At 34.4% G+C, this 17,638-nt stretch overlaps 2 protein-coding genes across 2 annotated transcripts in view; both read right to left on the bottom strand.

Moving 5' to 3' along the window:
* Positions 1–17,638, bottom strand: part of LOC144850066 (uncharacterized) — a 140,492-nt gene that overhangs the window by 88,095 nt on the left and 34,759 nt on the right. The gene's annotated exons all lie outside the window — the stretch shown is intronic.
* LOC144850061 (potassium voltage-gated channel unc-103-like) overlaps positions 1–17,638 on the bottom strand; it is a 49,913-nt gene that overhangs the window by 23,830 nt on the left and 8,445 nt on the right. The window lies entirely within an intron of this gene.

Raw genomic sequence — 17,638 nt, 5'->3', positions numbered from 1 at the left:
TAGCTGTGTATTGAATTATGGTGTAGACATAGTGCGCGTATCAAAATAAACACAATATAATTTATTGTTTGCACAGCTAGTGTCAATCACGGGTATATATACAATTATAGAATTTTATTAATAAATATGTGCGTCATCACATTGAATTACATCATATTATATTGGAAATCAACATCTTGGGCCGCGTCATAGAGCAGTCACGTGATGAAACATAACTATAGGTTAGACAATGCGTACTGTACGTGAACAACTTGAGGAAGTCGTGCGATAACATGACTCAAGCATAAATAACATTGTAGAAATGACTGCAGGTTAGATAATGCTTAGGCCTATACGAACAAAGTTGAAGTAGTTACATCTTAGATCTCGTGTCGCAATGTATATCAAGCAACAACCACAAAATCAATATACATTAAAATTTACTGTGTAAATTATTTAAATATACTCTTGATATGTACAAATTAACTTCTTATATCCATTACTGTTTTAATGACTTTGTATGTGCCTCCTTACGAGTCACATGAGTCACAAATGCGTACCTTGACCGATATAATATGCTGCATCAACAACCTTTCTAGCGTTTTGTCTTGTGGATGCATCACGTCTTGTAAGACGCATAGCGTCTTGTAGATTCGTAGTGTATTTTGGACGCATAGCGTCTTGTAAACGCATCGAATCTTGTAGATGCGTAGTGTATTTTGGACGCATAGCGTCTTGTAGACGCGTAGTGTTTATTTTGATACGCATCGAGTCGTATAGACGCATCGAGTCTGTTATATTACCGGTTTGCGCTCATCTGTTAAAATTGTGCAAGTATGTATTCATGTTCAATATTTCGATAGAGGGGTCAGAGGTCAATGGCATACCAAAGTACATTATTATCAACACGACGACCTGAACTACATTTCTCACTATCAAAGGCTGATGAAGGCTACTGTACAATGTAACTATGCTGACAGACGCCTCTGGGCCTACAGGCTAATCATGTACCAAACTAAACACAGCGAATAAAGACGGCAACTCTACCAATAAACACCCCTTTCTGTAACAAAATAATAGGCCTAGACGTGAAAACCCTCGTATGAATAGAATAATCGTTTTGTGATGAATTATTACGCGGCTATGAAACTGATAGACAGGAATGTAGCGTGTTTAATCTGTATGGAAAATACCGTAGCCTAGTTACCGATAAATCAATCAACCGCCTGACGCTAGCTTAGGCCGCCTGTACTAATAATAAAAGATGCAGTCGCCCCTGGGCCTACAATTTCTTCTTCATGACTGACTCGATAATTACGAATGAACACTCTAATACAAAACATAATATATGTTTATAATAATGTATATTTAGACAGTGTTGTAATAATGAATTGAATTAAATAAGGAAAGTTTACGATCAATTTCTTTATTCTGAATATAATAGGATCTTTTTCATCTTTCTTTATATTATTTTTACAAATTAAAAGAAAAAATGAAAACAATACACACAATAGCTATAATAGCAACACAATAATAAAGCTATAAAAAATCTCGCACGATAAAGTTTGTCTGAAACAATGCCGATGAGGGCGCTCTTTTACAATATTGAAACTGATCCATATAATGGCGCTGAAGTGAAGTTTAATTTAAAATTGAAAGTATTTATATCTCATCCATAGAACATCACTTAACATTCGACACAATCAAACATCTAATTTCCGGCTGTAGCGGTGTTATGTCTGTTTATAATTATTATATGTATTAGAAGGTGAAAAGATACACACGCGCGCGTGCAGGCATAATAGTGAACCGGTGTAGAAATATTACGTTTAGTTGTGCAGATATTATTGCAGAGATTGGTGTTGAATTCCAATTAAATTTCACTTTATGACACCAGAGTGCAAATGGCACATGTTCTATTATCAAATATTAATAAAAAAAAAGCAATACTTATTCTCAGAGTCCGCGACTTAATTCATATTGTACTGGGCTTATGATGTAGACCTACATATTGCAGCAAATGCCGATGATTTACTTTCCTCCTATGACCTATGACCCTAGTCAGTGGGAAGGTCATCGCTAGAGGATACCCATCCATGATAAAAAAAACCATGAAATAAATGAATTGAAATGAAGAGTATATAAAATGACAAAAGCTAAGCCTATGGGGTTCTCCAAAATAACTCATTCCATGGCTTTTCTCGCTGTTGGACCCGGGACGACTTGACCATTGATAATACTGGAGATACCTTAGCCAACTGACCATTGATACCAATTGTGAGACAATTGAGCCAAATGACCATCGATAGTACTGGAGGTCTGAGCCAACTGACCATTGATAATATTTGCTAGAAACCTACAGAGCCAATGACCATTGATACTGGAGATGCTTGCCAACTGACCATTGAACATATCTGCGAGAGATGCCAGAGCCAACTGACTATAAATTCTGTAAAGGTCTTCTGAGCCAACTGACCATAGATAATGTTTGGAAGAGATGCCAGAGCCAACTGACCATTGATAATACTTAGGAGAAGCCTTAGTCAACTGACCATTGATAATACTTAGGAAAGGTCTTAGTCAACTGACCATTAATAATACTTTTAAAGTCAAAATAGAAAATAATAATAGTAATTAGTTTCGTATTAAATGTCAAGAAACTAAAGCATTGTGTAAGCGTATTGTGCTCTCAGTATACAAATATTAGAAAATAATTAATTATTAACTAACTCCCCCAGGAGCGGTTCACTTACTACGCGGCACAGACGTTGTATTCAATGCCAGCAGAAGACACATGTTATTATTATTCACGCAAACAACTCACTAAATGATGATTATTATTCAAAAAATGTTTAATTGAGCTTCAAAATTAATGTTCACATGAGACAAATCAAAAAATCGATGTATGCTGGAAGTAAACATACTCGTGAATAGTGGCTGGGGTGACTAGTCTAGGCCTATTACAGTACAAATGGCGGCTGGGAGGAATAGACTAGGTTTATTATCATCACAATAATATGTTAATTAATTCATAAAAATTAATTCAATATTAAACCTACCATTCTGAAAGTCAAACGAGGGGATTATAGTATCCTAAAATACAACGAATTGTCCTCCTTACTAAAACAACTAGTTCGATTTAATTTACTATGTGTCGGCTGCTTTGCTTCCCGCCAAAACCAATTACGAGAATTGGTAATAGTCTGCTCTGCAGTGCAGGATACAGCACGTAAACAAATACACTTAATTAATTCGTAAAGTCAAAATTGATTTATGAAAAAGCATAGAAGAATGATAAAGGATTGCAATACGATACCGTATCGTATGACGGACGATACGAATCAAAATCGAAATAATTTAATAAACAGTGAGGTGAAATGCGCAGACGGTGATGATGATACGGGTTTCTTTAACATCACGTGTTTGCTTGTCAACAATTATTTTGTTTTAAATTTTAAAAACACATTATATTTCTTCCTCATGACTAATTATTAGAATCATTAAATAAAAATAATAATTTGCAATTCTAAGAAACCGAATGGGAGGTATTCAAAATTAGACTAATATGTACAAATAATTATTTTAAAAACCCATCTGTACAAAACACACTGAGCATTATATTATGATAATAGCATTACAATTTAAATCGCGTGTTTTGAAAAAGCCTTTAGAGCACATATACCTGTAAAACCGAGCTTTATAGTATGATAGCATTAAGCTAAGGTACCGTAACTAAATTCTGACCTTAAATCGTTTAAAGACATTAGACCCATTCACTGTATATACTGCTGTATATATTATGAAAAATCAATATTATTCTATACATAAATTGCCACCACCCACCTAAAAAAACATCAACTTGGGAAACTAATACAAATATGAAGAAATAAATCAAGTCAAAGGAGACATTTAAAATCTATCAACGCTAATTATTCTCATTTACAATTGTTAATTTTTCAGAAAGCAACATAATTAATCAAAACGCAACATTCACTGCATAAAATACTAGAATAAATTATCACGTGACTTCATCTTTCGATTAATTATGGTAAATACTATTATCCATTAAATACGTATACGTAATTAGGTTTTTTTACCGTTCAATTTATCGGTATTCTAACTACATACATCTGGGAAGGTGTGCATTGGAATGAGAATCTAAAAACGTTAATTTTAGTATTTCTTTATTATTTTCTTTATTGGGTGACCTCTTCAGTCAAAAACTGGTCTTCCAGAGTATCTTCTTTACGTTAAACCATTTTTCGAAGATGGTCTTCAAGATGTATAGTATTATACTCATTTATTTATGCTTATGTTGAATTAAACAATTTAAAATATTGCATTTTAATAAATAAAGTCACTCAGAAGAGACTTATATATTAAGACTTATATTAAGTAAGTAAACAAAATTAAGCTTGTAATTCTAACTAAATGGAAATGCAATGAGAATGTAAACATGTTTAATTTTAGTACAGCATTATTATACTATTTAAAAATATTGCATTTCAATATATCACTCAGAAGAGGCTTATATTAATAAAATTAAGCGAAAGCAAGATAAACACCGAACTAATATACTAAGTACAGTACTTAAATACGTGTAAGCTACAGAGTACTTGAAGCCTGTGAAGCAGCATGTGTGAGAAGTAAGAACGGTTAAAAGTTCAAGCTTACGACTACGACATTATAACATGAACTGAAGCATTAACACATCACACATCTCGACTAAAAAACACAAGTACAATTAAATAGTAATAACTCAAATTTCACTTTGCCATTTGACGTAAAGATACTAAATATCACTTCGGTCATTCCAAAATCATTGACATTTACAATATCACAACGATTTTATCATCAAATACATTTTCTTGGCGTTCATAAATCAATGAATGAAAGAGAGATCTTTGATTTAATATAATTATGGACGTGTGTTGGGCTGGATGAAGCTAGCTAGACATTTGCCTTGTAACCACATTGCTTAAAATAGAAACAGCCTTAAAATGTCACCAAAGTGAAGAAATGTCAAAACGTTTTAAAAGGTAACGTCATTTTATGAAGCCATGGCAGACGCCTGCTCGGAGACTTGGCTCATACTTAACAGTAGAATTCCTCATTTTAGACACTGCTATTTAGGGCCACCCTTAAGGGCATACTTTATAGATAGATAGGAACGAGAGGCATTATATTTATGTTTGGTTCATGTCATCCCGTATTCAATGGTCATCCCTATTAAAGGGACACTTTACAGATAGAAAGAAAGGAACGAACGGCAATATATTGTGTTTGATTCATGCCATCCCCTATCCAAGGGGACACTTGGGCCCTGATTCACGATTTTCATTGGTTAAAGCTTTCCTAATATCAATATGAACCAGTCATTACGTACCCTCATACGCCATAATCAATGATGACGTCACTCTATCTATTTTAGCAGTACATTAAGTTTATGTCATGTCTGCACGTCATACCTAACATGTTAGACTAACTAAATTGCTACGTCACTTTGCGGGTATAAATATTGATGTGTAGTAGCAGGGGATTGGAGGTGGAGTGTAACGATATGTTACCACCACCTGCAGCCTACTCGTTCGTTCGCTAGTTTACATAAAAGGAAATCGGTAAATGTCATGAATATGCTGCCACTACTGCTGAACATAATGTTATTGCATCTAAATAGTACACTAACGTCTTTATGCATAATCATTCCCACTAGGACGCAACGCAAGATGAACTATTACGCGTCTGCATCACGTGTAGTGTGGTCAACGCTACCAATTATATAATTTACAATATTAAAACGTACCGAATACAACATTATATACAGCTATAAACAATAACATTTTATACTTGGCGGCAACACATACAACAAAGCTAAAAATAGTGATTCAATTTTCATTATACTTTAAGGTACTGTATTCAGAAATATTACTTATTTCAATTTTTTTAAATGGATAAACTACAGTACGGGGCGCAACTTGGGACAATTAAATACCATTTTGTGGTAATAAAATATATTTTGGCTGGATAAATGCCTCACCGTCGTCAAGAACACACGTACGTACAGTGAAATAATTTGCCGTACGGGGCGCAACTTAAGGCATTATAATTATAAATTATATATAGTGTTTTGTGGTGACAATTCTTACGATCGTGTGTACGACACTAATGAATATACAGTACTCCTATATTTGAGCACATTGAACATTAGTATAATTGGATGCTGATTTCTGATAATAAAATTAAAATTTTGAAATGACTCTCACATAAATGTTGAGTGTTGATTAAAGCGGATTATTTGCGACTTCAAACGAATGTCTTCTAAGATAATGCGCGGCAACTTCAATACGGTAGTACCGCTACTTGCAAATGTTGCCTAAAAGGGCATATCGAACATTTAATGTGACCGGTGTGTGACGTCATAACAAACATCGCGTGGGGTATATGTTAATTCTTTGTACTTCAGCTTTGCACTATTAATTCAAAATAGATTTGATTATAAACACGGTACAGAAATAAACGTTTGACAATTGATAACAAGTATTGCTATACTATACACGCTATTTCGTACCTATTGGTACGTATAACATGACGTCATGAAATATGTACAGCCACCGGGGCAAAAAAATATTAAAACATAATCGTTAACATGAAGAAAACATCATTAAATATTATACAAACTTTAATAAATCAAATCGTCATGTATGTTTTCGGAAGTATTGTCAGAGATAATTACGAAATTTTCATCCGAATTATTTTAAGAAAAATAATACATAAGTTTAAATTATACTTTCCCAGGTTTGATCCTAGTTAATTATAAAGATAAAGTTGAAATGTCGATGCGTAGTGTTATTATGACACCCCTGGTAGCAATAAACATGACGAAGACGATCACGTGACACAGTGATATGACTGTGCATGGTTAATATATGTTATTTTATGGAGAGAGCAGACAAGCTAAGATCGCGCGCAAAAACACTATAAACGACGACAAGTCATAAATGATGTTTCTTATTAAAAGCTAAATCAATTTACTATGTTATGTAATACGTTTGATCTTTACTCGGAATGTCTTTAGAGATTCCTACTAAACTTACCACGTTATTTATTTCAGGGGGATTTTATTACAATTAACCCATATTTTAAAAAGGTTATAAACTTTGACCTTAATGGTAACAATTTCTAAAGCTAAATCCGTTGTAATACTGTTACTACCGCAGTTTACATTCTTTATTATTGGCATAGAGAAATAACTTTTTCTATGATATTAGGAAGTATTTTAGTGTTTTACATTAAACAGTAATTTTAGGCACAGTGACATATAAGCGCTGAAAAGTAAAGCCCGGTAAGATTAGGTTTGAGCGTTTGTTAGCTCTGTCTACACTATCAAAGTAGTTTGACAAAAAAAAAGTGTGATGTGCCTAAATATGGTAGTGATATGCTCAAATATGGTAGTGATATGACACCATCATGTCCATATATGGGAACATACAATTTGATTGTGTAGACAGAGCTATACTGTTAAATTGGAATATATTCAATATGCAAAACTATTACAAAATAATATGATGTTTAACTTATATAAATTACTCAACTGCCATTGTTTAATTATTCAAACTGTAAACATAAACTGTTGTACCAACTACTACGCATTGGAATGTGTACTTATACAAGTACTTAAAGTTTGTATTAATTAATCCAAATGTTGTTGTATTAGATTTAATATGGCCTTGGAATAAACTCAAAGTAAAAAAAAACAATTTTAACTGCGATACCCACGTAATCAAACGCAAATTAAATTCAATAAGGTTATTAAATGTATTATTTATTAGGGAGAAACACACTAAAATTCGTCTAAAGGTATAAGTGGCTTGCTGTTGCATATTACAGCAAAGATGGTTACGGTAATGGTATCGTGGATTTCCATGAATAGCGAGTTGGACGATTGTTATATTAGTGTGAAATGCCTGATTGCTCTTCTTTCGCATTTTCGTTGATTACTCTTGTATTTTGCAATCAATTTCATTACTGATTTTCCAGAAACGATAGAGAATTATATAGCACAAGGTTTTTGTAATAATTAGAGACAAAAATTAAACGGTTTCTGCAGTAATTGATTTGTGGTCAATTTGTTAACGCGGCTATATGTTGCTAATAACACAAGTCATATACGAAATAACTTTGACTCATTAAGCGTTGTAAATTATCAAAATGCGTATCACATTTTATCATTTTGGTCTGTCGCGTTCTCAGGATGAAATTTTACAACAAAATCTAGTGGATTTTTCATCAAGTGTTGCTGAATAAATAAGACAAATAGCAGGGCGTGAATCATTACGTTTTAACATATTAATTACAGTAGAAGCTCTCATTTAAAGCATGCCAATAACGGACACTTATTTGAGAAGAAAACGAGAAGCGATATATATTTCAACATTACGACCGATTCTTATTAAGGCTAAATCCCTATTAAGGGGAAACCTTATTGGGTCCCAAAGTTTGCCTATTCATTCAATGTAAATTTTGCTCATTCTGTAATCATTCAATCATCATTATTATCATCATCATCATTTTGTAATAATTCAATCATCATCATCAATTGTATTAATGATACGCACCTTCAAAATGTATGTGAAAAAACGACATTGCAGCAACTAACACAATAACACTCATTTCATATCAACTCAAATTTTCTCATATCGATTTTTTTTCTCAATTCTAAATTTTCTCGTTTGTGACGTTAACTACAACTCAATTATTAGTAAAAAGATAAATATTTTGGCACATATGGCGTTTCATACGTATAATACTTGAGCTCACATTTTCAGACACTAATAATAAAAAAGACAATAAATACAGACTTGGGGCAAGTCTACTACAACTCATTTCATTCATAACTATCATAATACAATTTACCTTCCTATTTTTTGTTAATTACTATTCTGGTTTTTGTTTGTTTTGTTTGTTTTTTTTAGTTTAATAGTTGGTTATTGACTCCTGACTTTAAACCTCTTCAGGTAGGTGAACACATGCTGTAGGTTGTGATTTATCTTACTCATACGTAAGAATCATGTTCACATTTCAATAATTTATTTTCTTTATACCATCTATTAACGTTAAAGTTGAAAGGTTGAAAGGTAAGTTATATGATGGAGCAATTAAAGGCGGATAACTAACTTATACCTGCATACTCCAAAGGGCAAGTGTATGAATGGGTAGAATACTACACGGTCCAAGTAAATGTATAGCAGCCGTATGAATGGGTAGAATACTACACGGTCCAAGTAAATGTATAGCAGCCGTATGAATGGGTAGAATACTACACGGTCCAAGTAAATGTATAGCAGCCGTATGAATGGGTAGAATACTACACGGTCCAAGTAAATGTATAGCAGCCGTATGGATGGGTAGAATACTACACGGTGCAAGTAAATGTATAGCAGCCGTATGGATGGGTAGAATACTACACGGTCCAAGTAAATGTATAGCAGCCGTATGGATGGGTAGAATACTACACGGTGCAAGTAAATGTATAGCAGCCGTATGGATGGGTAGAATACTACACGGTGCAAGTAAATGTATAGCAGCCGTATGGATGTTACACGACATGGCAGTTATACCTTCTTAAGAGGTTAAAGGTCAACATCTTAAACTTAAATTTGTGTTCTTATGATGTCATGACGATGCTGATGATGATAATGAAGATGATAAAGATGAATGAAATGATGGTAATGATGATGATAATGAAGATGATGATGAAGATGATGATGAAGATGATGATGATGATGATGAAGATGATGATGAAGATGATGATGATGAAGATGATGATGAAGATGAAGATGATGATGATGAAGATGATGAATGATGATGATGATGATAATGAAGATGATGATGATGATGATAATGAAGATGATGATGATGATGAAGATGATAATGAAGATGATGATGATGATGAAGATGATGATGAAGATGATGATGATGATGATGACGATGATGATGATGATAATGAAGATGATGAAGATGATGATGATGAAGATGATGAATGATGATGATAATGAAGATGATGATGATGATGATGATAATGAAGATGATGATGATGAAGATGATGATGATAATGAAGATGATGATGATGAAGATGATGATAATGAAGATGATGATGATGATGATGATGATGGTGAAGATGATGATGATGATGATGGTAATGATGATGACGATGATGATAATGAAGATGATAAAGATGAATGAAATGATGGTGATGATGATGGTTATGATGATGATAATTCAGATAATAAAGATTACAAGGATAATGTGTATGGTGACAGTGAAAAGCAATGGACTAGAAGATGATGACGTAATTGAAGATGACGTCAATACTTATAATGAATGACTATTAGTTAACAATGATGGATAACAACTTTCAGAAATCTAGGCTAAGTTTTCAGAATTTCATCGCTTTAATATGACATGCTTAGATGTGAATACGCTTCATTGAAACACAGACAACCCATTTATTACGAAAAACTGCACAGACATTTTATGAAATGCCATTATATTACCGATTAATTTTCATCAACAGGAAACTTATCAATGAAATGTAATCACGGTCATTGACGAAACTTCAAAATCTCCAAGTATATTAAAATTCGAAAAAAGGCTTCGCTTCGACAAAAATCGATAATGAATACAAAATTAAAAGTCAGCCTTCAGCTTTAGGAGGAGCAGGATGACACAATGGTAATTCTTGGTGTTTTTTTTTTTTCGTTGAATTAGCAAAATCGATAAAACCTACTTTATTCAATTTAATTAATGCTAACTGCCTAGTAAAAATGGACTGCGTACAGTGGTGTACTGGATACGATTTAAAAATGGACTGCGTACAGTGGTGTACTGGATACGATTTAAAAATGGACTGCGTACAGTGGTGTACTGGATACGATTTAAAAATGGACTGCGTACAGTGGTGTACTGGATACGATTTAAAAAAGGGCTGCGTACAGTGGTGTACTGGATACGATTTAAAAATGGACTGCGTACAGTGGTGTACTGGATACGATTTAAAAATGGACTGCGTACAGTGGTGTACTGGATACGATTTAAAAATGGACTGCGTACAGTGGTGTACTGGATACGATTTAAAAATGGACTGCGTACAGTGGTGTACTGGATACGATTTAAAAATGGACTGCGTACAGTGGTGTACTGGATACGATTTAAAAATGGACTGCGTACAGTGGTGTACTGGATACGATTTAAAAATGGACTGCGTACAGTGGTGTACTGGATACGATTTAAAAATGGACTGCGTACAGTGGTGTACTGGATACGATTTAAAAATGGACTGCGTACAGTGGTGTACTGGATACGATTTTGAAACGCACAGACAGTTTTTGTATTACCTAATATACTTTATTATATATCCAAGACGGTTGGAAAGATTTCGCGGCTCTTGTAATGTATACTTGCTTAGTGCTTAAATGCTTAATGTTTCTATTAGTGTGATAGAAAGAGTAAAAGTAGTAGAATCTAGAGTCTCTATCATACAAACCTCCTGGTTTCCTGAGACCCCCATTTCACCATTTTCATGAAGCATTGTACATATAATTATTGCTATTGTGATTTAATGAATAAATGTATTTGTATACTATTAGAAGGCCATCTCCATTATTAGTGCTTTTTCTAGCTTATTACTTTATTATTTTTAGTGTGAACGCATGCTTCATCAGGTACATAAAAACGATCGTTTGTTGCCCATGCCTTTTTTCCTTCACGTTGCATTATGAATAATACATTTCGAATAATTAAAAATTAGAAATATATATTTGGGAAAAGAAAAAAAATGATTCTTGCTCTTAGCTAGGATCACGTGATTAATCATGTAAAGGCACGATATTTTTCAGCAGAAGACACATGCCGCCTGAGGGCGCTTAGCCTGTCATTACCCAACTCGCTTAATTCAATATGACGTTTCAACACAACAGGAATAAGGTATATACCTGCTGCAGACTCAGTTGTGTACAGTTGTGGATAGGCAGTTGTCTCAACTGGAATTTTATATACGATGGTCAATGATGATGATAAAAAAAATGTATTCATTATTCCACATAATATTAGGCATTATGTCAACATTATTCTTCTGAAGTTACTGCAGTAAATTCAGTAGAAAAATAATACGTTTGTTTTCACTTATAAAATGACAAAATGAACGGATAAATTAAACCAATTTGACTATTTTTTGCTTTAAATTACCTGATTACCTTTTCAGGTAATTTTTTTTTTGGGTAAAGTGAAACTATTATGTGACATTAAAATGGCATATTAAAAAAAAAATGGTTTTTTTTCAGGGGGACAATACATCTTTAAAGAGTAAATTTAGTTACTGCAGTAGACTGAAATGATTCCTTAATATAATTCTAAAATAAAAATAGCTGTCCTTATAAATTATTAGTAGGCCTACCTATCACACTTCTACGCATGTCCACGTTAGTCACAAACACCCTGCTATCACTACATCTACGCATGCTCATTCCGTAACTAAACACGCAAGCCAACATTTCTAGAGTAATCATTCACCATACAGAAAAATAAATTTAGCAAATTGTTTTTTGATTGGTTTTAAATGTCAAATCTTAGATTCAATACTAATTGACATTTTGAGACCACGTGGTATACCCTTTCTACAAGTCGTATAAAAAAGGCGATAAACGTATAGTACAGTATTTTACGATATTATTAATTGTAGGCCAAGTATTGAAAATGTATGTATTAATGAAAATCACAATAACGTACGTTCATATGACATAACGGAAGGTAGCACCCTTTTATGTGCTCCGAAAACAGGCCCATGTGGCGTCCCATACAGGCTTATGTGGAGTCCCACACAGGCCCATGTGGCGTCCCATAGAGGCCCATGTAGAGTCCCACGCTGGCACATGTGGCGTCCTATTCTACAGGCCCATGTGGAGTCCCACACAGGCCCATGTGGCGTCCCATACAGGCATGTAGAGTCCCACGCTGGCCCATGTGGCGTCCTATTATACAGGCCCATGTGGAGTCCCACACAGGCCCATGTGGCGTCCCATACATGCCCATGTAGAGTCGCACACTGGTCTCATATGGCCCTACGTTACTTAATCTTCTTAGACTAGCGATATATGATAAAGTTGAAAGCAAACACAGATGCTATCTTTCTTTTCCTAAAAATATTCTAAAATATTCTTTAAAATGTACAAAATAAGTCATACGAATACTCTTCAATAAATTGTTTAAATTTTCTCTAAAAATATTCCACTTGCAATCGATATAAAGCTCAAGGGTAGTGATACGTGAATTATTCAACGCATTTTAAGAGAAGTCTACTACAAGAAATAAGAAACAAAATCTATTATTCAACCGTGCGCCAAATTATATGAATGAAATCCGTTGAAATTGTCCACCGATTGTCTGATGCTGGTGGTGCACGCGCGCGGCAGACTATACATTAATATGTTTTCAAATGTTCATCTAATTGCAGATCATGGTTAATGACCTATCACGTGATCACGCATGAATAATTTATAAATATTACTTAATTAATCAAGATAATTTTCAAATTCAATAACAGTGTAAAAAATATAAAATTGTAGGATTATTTTGACAATAGGGAGAAAATATGTTTGTTATTAGTAATTGTTTAACTGTATACTGTGTTATATATTATTACAAGACATTTACACTGTAATGTATATAAAACCCTTGTAATTACAAAACAACAGAACATGACTATTGAATCAGATAATCGGTGAAGGAGACGATCGGTGAAGCAGACGACCGGTGAAGCAGACGATCGGTGAAGCAGACGATCGGTGAAGCAGACGATCGGTGAAGCAGACGATCGGTGACGCAGACGATCGCAGAAGCAGACGATCGCTGAAGCAGACGACCGGTGAAGCAGACGATCGTTGAAGCAGACGATCGGTGAAGCAGACGATCGGTGAAGCAGACGATCGGTGAAGCAGACGATCGGTGACGCAGACGATCGCAGAAGCAGACGATCGCTGAAGAAGACGATCGGTGAAGCAGACGACCGGTGAAGCAAACGACCGGTGAAGCAGACGATCGCTGAAGCAGACGATCGCTGATACAGACGATCAAAATAAAGTGTGTACATCGTTTGCGGTATACAAACACACATTTGGGAGTGGCGAAAACTGCTGGTTTTATTATTGGAACCAGGAATCCTATGATTTGTAGGCAAGTAGGCTTATATCATATATCACCTGCATTCGTTCTACTTCAATACAGTAGTCAACTTTATATTATCATTCTATATAAAAAAATGTCTGCCCATTGTTAAGCGCGCTTCTCCATCGATCCAAACGATCACGACAATGTGTTAATAAAATCAGCATTTATATTCGTATTACCGTTATAAATGATCTAATCCGATAGAGCAATACATTACAGTAGCTATTGTTGAGAACAATGCTAATAGATAGTTTAGTATCAATCATAATTAGCTTGAACTCATCTACTCATAACAGTTAAGTAAGTTCTTAAATTCCTAATCAAATCAAGATCCAATTACGTGATAATGAACGATTATTCGCCTTTGTGATCACCATTCACCACTGGTAGTCTGAAAAGAGGAGGAGGGAGAGACTAATGCATTTTGCAAGATCGTCCGTTTGTCACGTGATCGCTGATTTTGCGCCTTTTAACAGTAGATTGAATCTTTTAAACGCTTTGATAACTTGTTATATAAGTTTGGACATACTACATTACTTTCAGGCCATTATTTACACCACATTCTGCAGGAATTCTTTCATGTGTGGAAGAGAGATTAGGCCTGTGTTATTTGACGTTACCGTTTCATCATGGCAATCTGTTACACTCATGAATGCGTCGGTCGCACATTGCCAAAATAGAAATGTATTAACAGAGTTACGCGACCGAACCTACCGACACTTTTATTTCAACTTCTACCACGAATAAGAATAAAAACAATCTTCAGGGAAAATATGTTTTAAAACATACAACTTCTTCTGAAATGACCGTCTTTTCAAATTTCACACTTGTTTGGTAGGCCTACCAAATTAATGCCGGTAATGGAATGATACTGCTTTTTGTTACTTCAATTGTGATATATGTCGACAAATAACTCATGTTGACCAAAACATATACTGTAGTTTACTTAAATTAATGTTTTCTAAATCCATTTACATGAATACAAAATTAGATGAGAATTCTGTGACGAAATATGAAACCGCTTTTGGCTACAATTAGCCTAATTTAAGTTGATTGATAGCTAGCAAGGCGTACAGGTAGCGTATGTTCTTATCAATAGAAACATTTCTGGGTTAATTTGCCCAAAAAATGTGAATAGCACAGACATTTTTTTTCATAATCAATTAAAAAAAACAATAGGCCTATTTACTTGTCTAACTATACACATGTTTATAGGTTTAATTAAATGTACAGTAACCAGCAGCGGGAGAGCAATTCAAAATGGTTGAACTACTACGCTCTCAGTTTGATTATTATTACGTTTACTTTGTCATTACTCGCGTTCCATATCCAACAAGTGACGATATGTGTAGGGGTTAGGCAAGGCACACCCTTATACTTAACCGTTATAATATATGGTTTGTAAACGTAAATATGATGTTTTCTTTACGGATTTATGATAAATTATTTAATAAATATTGTCAGTTATTGCGCCAACTAATCAAAAAAATAATATAACCATCAACCACAACTAGTTTATATTGACCACATAAGTGGTCTCTGATTGGAGGTTTGTCCAATCAGAAGAGTGATTATTTGCAGTGAGAGACACGTGCTGTGTTGACAGTGTGGGTGAACTAGGATTTAATTAGCTGGAGCCTAATTAATTAGCGATAGTCCAGGTGAACATCTTGTTTTTTGTAAAGCCTTCTAGAATAACATCGATAAAGTAATAACGACAATTGACATTATAATGATGCCGGTTTTTAAGATGTTGACAAAGACTATGATGATGAGAAGGAGAATGGTAACGATGAGAGACAATTAAGCGAAATGAAGATGATGATAAATGATGAAGCTGATGAGGATGATGATGATTAGACGATGACGATGATGACGACAATAATAATGATAATAATAATGATGATGATGATGATGATGATGATGATGATGATGATGATGAAGATAATGATGATGATAATGAAGACGATGGTGATGAAGATGATGATGATAATGAAGACGATGGTGATGAAGATGATGATGATAATGAAGATGATGGTGATGAAAATGATGATGACGATGATTATGATGACAAGGATGAGGTGGAGAAAGGAAGATATACTGCTAGAGTAAAGAATAGGAAGATGATTAGTAGATAAGGGTACATTATGAGTATGTGATGATGATTATAGAATGACGATGATGTTGATGATGATTACTAGGAAATGGAGATGATAATTATAAACACAATGTGTTGCTGCTAAGTAGGAGGATAATGAGAGGAAGATGATAGGGAATTGATGATGATGACAGGACTTGTGATAAAGAAGATGAACAACGTGTTGTCTCACACATCATCCTAATAAGTACACGCAATCTCACTCCCAAACATCGTATACACTGCTCGAAGCATTCTCATTTCTGTATTTTGCTATTTAGCACTAAGTACTAATTCTTCAGTAAACATGTTTAATGTTCCACTTCCATTCGAAATACGAACCTACACCGTAAGAGTGTACAATACACAAAATGTCACTTAATAGCATTGATTCTGTGCACCACTCGTTAGCGACTGCTGTCGCAAAGGATAATGCCCGGATGTCAATAATAATAATAATGCCCGGATGTCAATGGGTTTCTTTGATTGGCAACTAAAGGAAACATTCTCCATCGTCTAAATGTTGCATCAAACCACTTTAATATATTTACATAATAATGGCTAAAAGTCATCAACCTAAAAAGTGTTTCGAAAAGCAATACGTACGCACGCGCAATGCATCACCGAGATTTACCCAGACATTAGTGTACTTTAGATTGATGAATTAACATAATGTCAAAAGATATTGTTGACATTTAACTTTATAGATACGTGTAATATTATCTTGAATTTGTAAACGCATAACATTCTTACGCGTCAACATACACCTCCGACGCGTTTGCATGATACGTATCAAAACGCGTTTGAATTTTTCTATTAATAGAATATATAAAAATTACATACAACGATGCTCGTGGAACGAATACCCGAGAAAACCCGAAGATGAGGTCATCGGGTACACGTCGTCGATTAGGTAGATGAGTTGGCTTACTAACCGTGTGTGTTATTCTAATGATTTCTTTTTATTGCAGGTGATATTACATGTTCAAATCTATTCTGAATACATAATTAGTATAGCCTGAATGGCTAGAGGGAAAAATCAACACTGGTATGCATGATGGGAAGAAGAAGGGGAGCTTTTCGTTCTTGAACGTTGAAAAATAAACACTGGTATGCATGATGGGAAGAAGAAGGGGAGCTTGTCATTGTTGAACGTTGAAAAATGAACACTGGTATGCATGATGGGAAGAAGAAGGGGAGCTTGTCATTGTTGAACGTTGAAAAATGAACACTGGTATGCATGATGGGAAGAAGAAGGGGAGCTTGTCATTGTTGAACGTTGAAAAATGAACACTGGTATGC

The sequence above is a fragment of the Antedon bifida genome, chromosome 8 (assembly GCF_963402885.1).
Source record: "Antedon bifida chromosome 8, ecAntBifi1.1, whole genome shotgun sequence".
NCBI lineage: Eukaryota > Metazoa > Echinodermata > Crinoidea > Comatulida > Antedonidae > Antedon > Antedon bifida.
This window is presented reverse-complemented; position numbering and strand designations above follow the sequence as displayed.